This window comes from Cucumis melo, chromosome 7 (assembly GCF_025177605.1).
Source record: "Cucumis melo cultivar AY chromosome 7, USDA_Cmelo_AY_1.0, whole genome shotgun sequence".
Classification (NCBI taxonomy): Eukaryota; Viridiplantae; Streptophyta; class Magnoliopsida; order Cucurbitales; family Cucurbitaceae; genus Cucumis; species Cucumis melo.
In genome coordinates, this window is record NC_066863.1 from 14,098,755 (window position 1) to 14,110,264 (window position 11,510).

At 29.9% G+C, this 11,510-nt stretch overlaps 1 long non-coding RNA gene across 2 annotated transcripts; it reads left to right on the forward strand.

The window, feature by feature from the left end:
* Positions 1 to 461: 461 nt before the first annotated feature.
* LOC127150260 (uncharacterized) lies at positions 462 to 8,245 on the forward strand. 2 transcript variants are annotated; one of them, XR_007822464.1, is made up of 4 exons: positions 462 to 587; positions 1,413 to 1,526; positions 2,722 to 2,948; positions 7,973 to 8,245. It is a non-coding gene; the product is annotated as an uncharacterized LOC127150260 (long non-coding RNA). The 2 variants fall into 2 exon arrangements; XR_007822465.1 differs by having other exon boundaries at positions 1,413 to 1,484.
* Positions 8,246 to 11,510: the final 3,265 nt, after the last annotated feature.

Consider the following 11,510-nt stretch of genomic DNA (forward strand, 5'->3'; position numbering starts at 1 on the left):
CATACCCAATGCAATGAAAATCACCTAAAACAGAGTCCGAACGAAGAGGTATGTAATGAAAATCACCTAAAACAGAGTCCGAACGAAGAAGAATGAGCAATTTGAAGTTTAGGGCCAAATTGGTAAGTGTTCAAAAAGTCGTGACACGCATGAGCCATCTGCACGCACGACCCACCCTTAAGTCACGAGTTTGAACTTCTAGGGCCGCATTATTTTCTAAATTTTTCAAAGTCAAAAGGTCGTTGTTTTGATCCCTTTTGCACGTCTTAGACGTCACAGGTTCAAAACTCATCGGACACGAAATACATACGAAATTATTCAAAACTTCGTGCGCCGTGTTCATCCGTCTGCCCACCACTCTTTCTTCACCACGTGTCACTTCCCAGTTGGTAAATATTTTCTATATATACCAATTTTCCCTTGAATTCATCGTAAATCCATCATCAATTCACCATTTTCTCTAAAATAAACCATAAATTCTCCCAAAACCCTCTAAAACTCCAGAAATTACTCCTCCATTTTGCCTTTTTTTTTCTCTCAATTAATTTCAAGAATTATTTTTTTTATGGCGGGCTAATCACCAAGAGGTAAGTGGGCTTAGGGATTTTCAATTCTTGGAGAATTTCTCTTATTTTTCCTTATTAATCAGATATGATCAAATCTTTGAATTTCTTGTAGTTTTTGTTGAATTCCAATTTTCTTGTATAAAAAATAATTTCTTCTTTCAATTACAAGCATATCCTTGTCAATTTAATTCTTGATATTTTTCTTGATTCACCATGAAAGATACTTTGGGTATGAAAAAATAATGCAAGATTAATTTGATTACCTTTGTCTACACAAAAACTTAATCTAATTCTTGATTGCAACATGTCAAATCTTGAAATTGATTAATGCTAGATGAATCTTCCTTGCTGTTGGCAATTTTTGAATTTGATTGCATCAATTTTATTGTGCACAATTAAATTCAATTAATTCATTGATTGTAAATTGTTTAAAAAAAAAGCGTGAAAGTTACTTTGATCTTCTTTAAACAGCAAAAATAGGCTTTAGTTGTTATTGCAAGAATATACACTAAATGCTTGAGCTGATTGTCTCTTTTCTTGAAATCTTGACCAAAGTTCTTACAAAATCAAGCAAGTTGATCTTGTAAGAATCTTGATTAAGAACCCCTTTTAACCGAGCAAAAATCATTTCATAATCCTATTAATTCAATGATAAGATCAATTGATTAGTGCCTTTTGCTCATTCCCTCATTTCTTTCATAAGATTTAATTTTCACTTTTTTTTTTTTTTTTTTTTGTGAATTGAGTTTACATTCTAAATCACTCTTAAGTCTTGGTTCTAGTACTTGATTTTCCCATACTCTTCAATGCAACTTTTGCTACTAACATCATTTCTTTGAAGCTTAGATTCAAGATACTTACTTAGCCACCATTATCTTGGATTCGACACTAGTACTTCCTACCAAACTACGGTAAAAAGTAAGGGTAAAATTCAAATTCTTTTTGTCGAGGCAAATCTAGGTAGGTGCAACCTACCTTTAGCAGTAAATTTCATTTCTAAACATATTTGTGCTTGATTGTAATGGCCTTGTCTATACATACTTTGATACGTATCATTTTTTGCCTTGTCAAAAAAAAATAAAAAATGACACTATTGCCGGAGAATGACACGACATAGTATCTTTCTTGAATCTCTGCTTGTATATCTTTTTTGTTAGTGATTTCTAGAAAGCATATTATATTTGTAGCTTTTACTTGATAAAAAAAAATTGCATGCTATTTTTTTTTTCTTTGCTTTCTTTAGTGCATGATAGGTTGTAGAATTTGTTGAAGACATAACCTTGCATGAAAGAAGACTAAGGAAAGAAAAGCAAAAGTAAGTTAGCTCATCACAATTAGAATTAGAATTTCACATTCATATTTTTGAACCATCTTTAGAGAGACCTTTAGAGCCTACCCTAGAGAACCATTCAAACAATCCAATGGGAGAGGAGGCACCTGAGAAAACCCTTAGGGAACTCACCTCGATGTCCATCAAAAGCCAATGATATAGTGATCCCACCTACCACAACTAACTTTCACCTAATTAGGTTGGATTTGATCTTAAATTTACCCATCTTTAGAGGACCCAATGGGGAGGAGCCACATAAGCATCTTAGAGACTTTTCTTAGGCATGTGATCTCTTTAGACCTTACGAGGTAACCGATCAAAAATTAAATCTTAGGGAATTTTCCTTTTTCCTTGCCGATAGTGCCAAAAGATGGCTTATAAACCTAGAGCCCCAAACTATAACTTCTTGGGAATAACTTAAGAAAAGGTTCTTAATTTTTTTTTCCAATTACTGGAGCTCAATTGGTTTTAAAAGAAATTTATGGTGCTAGGCAATCTCATAATGAAACATTATTTGAATATTGAGAGAGGTATAAGGAACTTTGTGCTAGGTTGTCATATAATCAATCGACCGGAAGGGACATTGTGCAATATTTTTACTCAGGATTGTTGCCATCAGATATGAGACTCAATAGATGTCGCTTCGAGAGGGACTTTGATAGATAAAACCCCCTCTGAAGCAAGGAAGTTAGATTCTAGAATGGTCGAGAATTCTCAAAATTTTTCTATTAGAACACTTGATTCTAATTCTTCTTTATCTTGTGCTAATTCTACCAAAGAACAAGTGAATTTACTAACTAAAATTTTTACTTTTTTTTTGTCAAGGGGGAGGTTCCTATATAAAGTCGCCTCTTGCAGAGATTGTGGCTTGCTAGGCCATCACAATGATCAATGCCCGAAGCTTAAAGAGGTAAGTGCCATGGGAGGTTTCAGAAGAAATGATTCACAGAGTAACACCTATAACTCTGGTTGGAGGGACCATCCAAATCTCAAGTGGGGACCTTAAGAATCAAAACCTACCAACACTTCTTCTTCCTCCTAATCATCACAAGGTACGTACTTAGAGGAAATAATCTCCAGGTTAGCTCTTAGCTCAAACAATTTTAAAACTGATTTGAGAAAAACTTAGTTAAGTTGAGTGAGCAAAACTGTTAATTCAATTGAAGCCATGAAAAATGATATAGAAACCATGAAAGCATCCATTTCTGAGTTAGGAGATAAACTTAATCAATTAGCACATGCGTTCTTAAAATGGAAGGGAAAGACAAACTTCTCGCTCAACCCAACCATGAAAATGTGAGTGATATTACTTTAAGAAGTGGCAAAAATACTACTAGAAATTTGGGATTTAAAGATGCAAAATTTGCATCATAAAGAGTTTGAATGACACAATTTTTGCGTCATTAAAGCCCCTGTCAAGAAAGATATTTAACGATACTTTGAAAAAAGCGTCGTTAAATATGCTTAGATGACACCAAGATTGCATAATTAATATCCTTACATTAACGCAATAAATATGTCACCGTTTATCTATAACTCGACACCAATATATTGTCATTAATACCCTTACACTGACGCTTTAAATGTGTCACCATTATCTATAACTTGACCCAATATATTGCCATTAGTACCTTTACATTGATGCTTTAAATGTGTCACCATTATCTATCACTTGACACAAATATATTGTCATTAATACTATTACATTGACAATTTAAATGTGTCACCGTTATCTATCACTTGACACCAATATATTGTCACTAATACTCTTATAATGACGCTTTAAGTGTGTCATCTTTCAATATACCTCGACACTAATATATTGTCGTTGTAAATGTTTCGTTACACAAAATTGTTGTCAAGAAATGTGCTTTAACGACACTATTTCTGTTTAATAAAGGCTTATATGTCGACACATGTTTGGTGCCGTTATTCTTCATTTTTGCAACACATATTTTTCTATCATATATTTCTTCTTTCAAAAAAATTAAATACTAAATTTCAGCATTAGCCACATATGTTTGGAAAGATATTTATATTGATAATAAAAAATATAACTTACATTATCGGTAAATATTTTACAATAATCCAAAAGATAAATTTACTATAATATTACATGTATATGTGACCTAATCTAATCAAACTGACGCATAAATGAGAACTTGATCGATACCATGATCCATGGATTCTTCAACTACCTGCAAATTTGAAAAAAATGAACCTTAGCCAACATTCATTACGGAAAATGCATAAGCATAAGCATAGGCATAAACATTAAGTACATGCCAAACAAAAATCACCTTCTTAATAAGCAGACTAATAAACTTTTCAAAATAAGCGCCCAAAGTTCATACAACCAAGGTTTTTAATAAAAGACCTATAAGGAATGCAGAAGATTAAAAAAAAAAAAACATCTACTACGTAAGCATAGTATATAAATGTTGCAAATGTAAGTTTCGATTCAATCTTTATAGACCAAACAATGTTCTAGTTTGCATCAAGTTGAAACTTAGCATAAACTTACCCTTAGCCCCCCTCCTCCAAAGTAATTACAAAACAACATGATTCCTATAACATATGTCTAAGTGGATTGAACAAAATAGCTTTTCAATGACTACCATAACTGCAGAATATAGTCAACACAACAAAGTATCAAGTTCCTAAATACATGTCAACACGATTCCTAAAACATATGTCTAAGCGGAACGCACAAAATAGATTTTCAATGGCTACCACTGTAGGATAGTCAAAGCAACATTCCTAAGTACATGTTAACATGATTCCTAAAATAAAATAGTTAAGTTACGTTACAAAACATAAAGCACGTACCTCTTTCTTTTACTAGATTCCCACCCCCATATCTTGATTACCCTCCACAGAGGCTTCTTCTTATGCAAGTTCGGAAGCCCTAATAATGGATAGCAAACTACGTAAGTTATACAATTATTATTTCATATGCAATATATTAACTCATTATTTTGTCCCTAACGGAGTTCATGATAAATTAAGTTAACATCATTCTTAAAGTTATTCCAAGAACAAAAGTTGCAACCAATGTTATGAGGAAACAACAAACAATGTAACAAATAACAAACACTTTAAAATTCTGCATACTCCAAAAATCTAAATAATACATAAAATCCAGTTGCAAAATAAGTAAGTTTCAAAACTTTCTTACCATGAGGATTGGGAAGTGTTGCTATCAAAGATCTCTTGTAGTTCCTCTTCTATCAAATTCAACTCAAAAAATCGAGTAGACAATATATTGATCTAAATAATCCTTGTTTTTTCTTGAGAACCATAGCACAAGAAAACATCATCATTGACATACAACACATAAAAAAATCTTTAATGGCTTAAATTGAGAAGTCCTAGTTTTGTATCTTATCCTCTTATAGTTTTTAATTTAGTCTATCACTATTCATAAATGTTAAAATTAGATGATAATAAAACTTACATAGCATGATACTTCATAGATTGACAGAAGTTCGAAAAAGCAAAAAAAGTCATCTAAGTGAGAAAAAAATGAATTTTTTTTACTCATTGGAGAATGTAATATACTATTTGCAATCCAAGAACCATAAAATTCATAAATGAACATTACTTCTTTTCTGTCTCAAATTTTTATATCCATATGGCAAAAAAAAAATGAATTTGCAATTATAGAAATTGAAATAATAATAATAATAATAATAATAATAATAATAATAATAATAATAATAATAATAATAATAATAATAATAATAATAATAATAATAATAATAATAGAAATTGAAATAATAATAATAATAATAATAATAATAATAATAATAATAATAATAATTATAATAATTATTATTATTATTATTATTATTATTATTATTATTATTATTATCAAAACAATGTGAAACTTAACAAATACAGGTTGGAAAATCATACAGATTGACAAATGATTTGGCAAATAATGCAGCAAACAATATAGTTGAAAAATAATACAGGTTGGAAATAATATACAGATTGAGAAATAATATAATATACAGGTTGAGAAATACTATATTGGAAATAATATACAGATTGAGAATAAATGTATCGGAAATAATATAAAATAATATATCAGAAATAATATAAAATAATATATCGAAAATAATATAAAATAATATATCGAAAATAATATAAAAGAATATATCGAAAATAATATAAAAGAATAGATCGGAAATAATATAAAAGAATAGATCGGAAATAATATAAAAGAATAGATCGGAAATAATATAAAATAATAGATCGGATATAATATAAAATAATAGAGCGGATATAATATAAAATAATATATCGGATATAATATAAAATAATATATCGGATATAATATAAAATAATATATCGGATATAATATAAAATAATATATCGGATATAATATAAAATAATATATCGGATATAATATAAAATAATATATCGGATATAATATAAAATAATATATCGGATATAATATAAAATAATATATCGGATATAATATAAAATAATATATCGGCTATAATATAAAATAATATATCGGCTATAATATAAAATAATATATCGGAAAAATAATATAAAATAATATATCGGATATAATATAAAATAATATTTCGGATATAATATATCAAACCTAACAAACTATTTTATCTTTTACAAGTCTAATCAATTAATAAATAGTAAATCAAAAAGATTAACAACAGCCAAGTTAAATGAATTGGCTTTAAACCTGACAAATTTAAAGAATATAGAATAAAATGGCCTAAATCTAACAGATTTAAACAAATCAATTGGTCTACTAAATTTGGAGAACGATAAATTCAATTGGCCTAAATCTGCTAAATTTTATGCAACAATAAACTTAATTGACCTAAATTTGAAAGCACAATAAATCCAATTGACCTAAGCCTAACAGACCTAATCTAACAAAAATTAAAGTCACCTTAAAATTAATTAACAAAATTACAACAAAAACAAATTTGACAGAATAGTTTTCGCTTTTTTTCACCCCTCAAAAGGGAAGTTACCTTTGACAGAATAGTTTCCTTAGCTTTTTTACCCTATCTCGATCGTACCTATCATTCTTTGTTTTTATTGGGAAGCGAGGACAGATCGTGTTTTATGAGTTGAGAAGGTGGGAGTGAGAGAGAAAATTGGGTTAGTTGAGGGAAAATAGAGAGGAGAGTGGGGAAGTGGGAGTGGGAGAGAAAATTGGGTGAGTTGATGGAAAATAGGAAAGAGACTGATATTCATTTTTTTTGTTTTTGTTTTTAAAAAGAAAAATTAAATTCAAATTTAAATCAAACTTTCAAAATAAAATAATAAATAAATAAATAAATAAAATAAAATAAAATAAAAAAATAAAAAAATAAAAATAAAAAAATAAAAATAAAAAATAAAAAAAATAAATAAAGGACAAAATGTTGTATCTACAACCTCTTAGAAGATTACCCCTCCATTGGATCAAAAAACATTTCTTCTAGACAAAGATAATAAATTGAATTTTGCACTTTAATTTTCTAAACAAAATGTATCTTGCATACTAATTAAACAATTAAGAGAAAATTAAAAGATTGTTTCATAGAGATCGTATGGAATTAAATTCGTTCTTAAACAAAAATTAAAGAATCAACATGCTAAATTAGGAAAAAAATGGAAGAAACTCTTAAAGAAATTGAATAACTATGATCCTCTTACCTCTTAGAAAATTACCCCTCTATTAGAATAAAAGATTGATGGAATATTTTGGAATTTTTTCTCCATTAAATAAAAGATTGTCCGAATATTTTTGAGAGAAAAAATGACATAATGAAATGGAAGAGTTCTGAAAAAATGATATTTAGAGAAAATTTGGGTGAAAATTGGAGTTGGATTTATGAATGGATCAAATATAACTAAAACTTGATTAAGATTTACGGAAAAATGAATTATATATAGAAAAGAAATGAAGATAACCGCTTCATGGGTTTCGAACTCATAACTTCAGGGCCAGACGCGCGCTCAATTTGACGAAAAGGAGAGAATTTTCGGAAAGTTGTTATATATTTACAAGATTGCCACTGAAAATATGTGAGAAAAAAATGATTTGCAGGTTATGAGATTACAGGACATCAAAGGCGTGTGCGTGAGGAGAAGACGACACGTGGCATGCGTAGATTGGTAGAGAGTGGAGAACGTACGCGCGTGAAGTGTTTTGAAAATGGGGAATAAAGGAATACGCTCGGCTGGGATTCGAACTCGCGACCTTGAGGTGTTTTATTTGCGTGGAAGTATTGAATCTTTTTGGTTATTTACCAACTGGTTTTTGATCTTCGATTTACTCGTTTTTCTTTGTTCGGACTTCGCTTTAAGTGTTTTTCATTGCATCGGGTTTGTAATAGAGTCTAAATTCTAATTTTGTATAAAATTATAAAAATAATGAATATATGCATGATATAGGTAGAGAGAGCCTAGACTTTCGGGTTTTTGGTAGAGAAAGAAAATGTTAGTGAAAATATGCTATTGTCATATAATTTTAATTGTGTGAGAGAGGGAATTAACAAATTTTTAAATTTGAGGTTTTTTTATTTCGAGATTTTTTAAATGACACAAAAAATTTGTTGATAATTAACGGCGCTTTAAATGTGTCAAGAAAAATTAAATTGTGCCAATAGAATTGTGTCAATAAATAATTTTCAACAACAAAATTGTACCTCACCCCATCTTTTTTATTTTTAAGGACACAATATCTTGATTAGTAGTGTCATTAAAACCCATTTTTCTAGTAGCCGGGGGAGAAAAGAAATCGGAGCGGCCAAGATTCTTTGACGACAGTCTCTTAGATTGGTGGGTTCGACGGCAGTCCCTTAGACGATGTTTGCTTGTTCGACGATGTGAGCTTTTTCGACGGGGTTTGCTTGTTCAACAATGTGAGATTAGTGGGTTTGACGGCAATCTCTTAGATTTGGAGATGGGTTACGTTGTTTTTTGTTTTTTGGTAGGGAGAGAGAGAAAATGTTGAGCAAATTGTAAAACTCTTTTCGAATGTTGCGCGAAAAGGGAATTGGAAAATTTTGAATTTTTGGTTTTTTTATTTCAAAATTTATTTAACGACACAAAGAATTTATCGTTAATTAACGACACTTTAAATGTGTCAAAAAAAATTAAATTGTGACAATAGAATTGTGTCAAGAAATAGTGTGTCACTTCTATTTTGAACGACACATTTAATTCCCACCCTACCCATTTTTTATTTTTAACGAAACAATATTTTGATTTGTACTGTTGTTAAAACCCAAATTTGTACTAGTGACGTATTTCCTTGACTTTGTTGATAGTGTAAATGATGAGCATGTCTTGGTTGATATTCTTGCAACAAATGGACAACATGCTATAGATAATGATTTTGCATCTAGTAATGAGCATGATCTAGGAAGAAACATTAATAATAATGATGAGCATACCTTGAAATGCATTGACATTGAAAATGATCTTGACACAAACCTTATTGAAATTGCTTCTAAACTTGATGATGATAAGATTTTTGAAAATGACAATGGTGCATGTGACAAACCTACTTTAGATTTTGATATTGACTTTACACATGATCTTAATTTTGAGATTTTAGATGGATTTAATAATGATTTTGTTCATGAGAACTTTGATAAAAGATTTGACATGATTGAAAATTCTCTAGATAATCATGATGACAGAATTTTATTACATGAAGATTTGATCATTGATGAATTTGTTAATAAATTTGTTGACAATGATGTCTTTCATGATCTTGATAAGATCAATACATCCTCAATTGATTTTGATTTTAATGAATTCTACATTGAATATAATAAATTCTTTATCCTTGATGACAATAATGAGATTATTAATAAGGAAGAATTCATTTTTATCTTTGATGACAATTTCGAAGTTGAGCATGAAAAGTTTTTATTCAAATTCCATGAGCATAATCAATTTTCTTCTCCACTTATTAATCTTGCTTTCAATTCCATATCCTTTGAATTTCATGATCCTCTCATTGATCACATTTTTGCACAAAAAACAAAAAAAAAAAAAAAAAAAAAAAAAAAAAAAGAACAAATAAAAAACCCTTTAAATGAAAAGGTACATTTTTTACATGAATCGAGGATCAAATTAAACTCTCTTCTTCTCAACCTCCTTAATTTTTTTCTTGATATAATAAATTGTCTCCTTCTTGCTTCCACTAACCATGACCACTTTATGCATAAGTAAGGAAAGACAAGAACAACAAAAATGAATAGAGGAACTAAACTACTCATCATCGATCCTGGATTATTTGGTGAAAGAACGGTAGAGCAACCGACCTTAAAAATTTTCGCTTCTTGGAGGCAGCCATGCGTCAAATTTTAATGCTTTCCTTAATTTTCGTCTTTCTTTTTTCTTTTTTTCCCTTTTGCTTTCTAATTTCTAGTTTTTTCTTTCTAATAAAAGTAAGAAAGTTTCCTTTCTTTTTACAGAAATGAACATTTTCATATGAATAAGGAATTCAATGCTTTGTACATGCAAGCTTTCCACCAAGCAAATATCAAGAAACATCCTGGGGAGTACGCTGTTCCCCTTTCCTTTCTCCTTGCTTTTCAAAAGCTTTGAGAACAAAACAATTTTTTAAGTGGGGGGTGGGTAGCATATTTCTTGGTACTTAGCTTGTATGTATATGAATATGAGGTCCTACTTTTTTTTTCCAAATTACATATCTGCCCAACCCTTGAACTGAGATTAGGTTTGTGAATTGTTATACTCTGGATATATCTGTGATTCTGAATATGTTGAGAATAAGCTGCTATTTTCTTTTTTGTTTTAAGCCCCTTTCTAGCCATACCATATTGAGATATGAATGTTTGAATGATAAATGATATGTGTGTTGTGATTGAATGATTGCATGTATAATACAATAAGTGCATGGATACATTTCTAGCCTTGTTTTCTTGGTTGCGTTATTATGATATGTCTATGATACACTTAATCCGAATCTAGCCTAGATAAAGTTCAAAAAGGATAGAAGTTACGTTTTAGAAGTTGAGAAGACTTTAACACTTTTTTCTTGTCAACATGAGTTGGAAACCTCTTGTCTAGCGACAACGTACTAGATCCCTTTAGAAAAGATTAGACATTGGTGAAACTTATTGTCACTCTGAAAGGAGTAGTCAAACTTAGAAACTGAGTTTAGAACCATAAAAAGGTAGCCCACTGGTTCTAGCAAGGCCTAGTTACCACATTGCATACCAAAGAAAGAAAAGAGAGGTTTGCAAAAAAAAAAAAAAAAAAGCAAATTAAAAAAAAAGTGAGGAAATCAAGAGTTAAAAAAAAATTAAAATTCATTATAAACAAAAAGCTAGTAAAAAAAGTGAGAAGTCGGGTAGGTCAAGTAATTGTGTTGAGTTCCCTAACTATCAGAACTTTTAGGAGAAAACTTCACTTTTGACCTAAGTAAAACCATACAAACTTCCCTTTTGACCTAAGTAAAACCAGACAACCTTCTCTTAGTGTTCTAAACATAGCATCTAGTTTGATGAGGAATTTGAAAAGAGGAGTCCTTCACAATCCATAAGTAGGGAAACGAGTCTAAGGTGACTTTCATTATTTTCAAAGCATGTCTAGTGTATAAGTAGCAA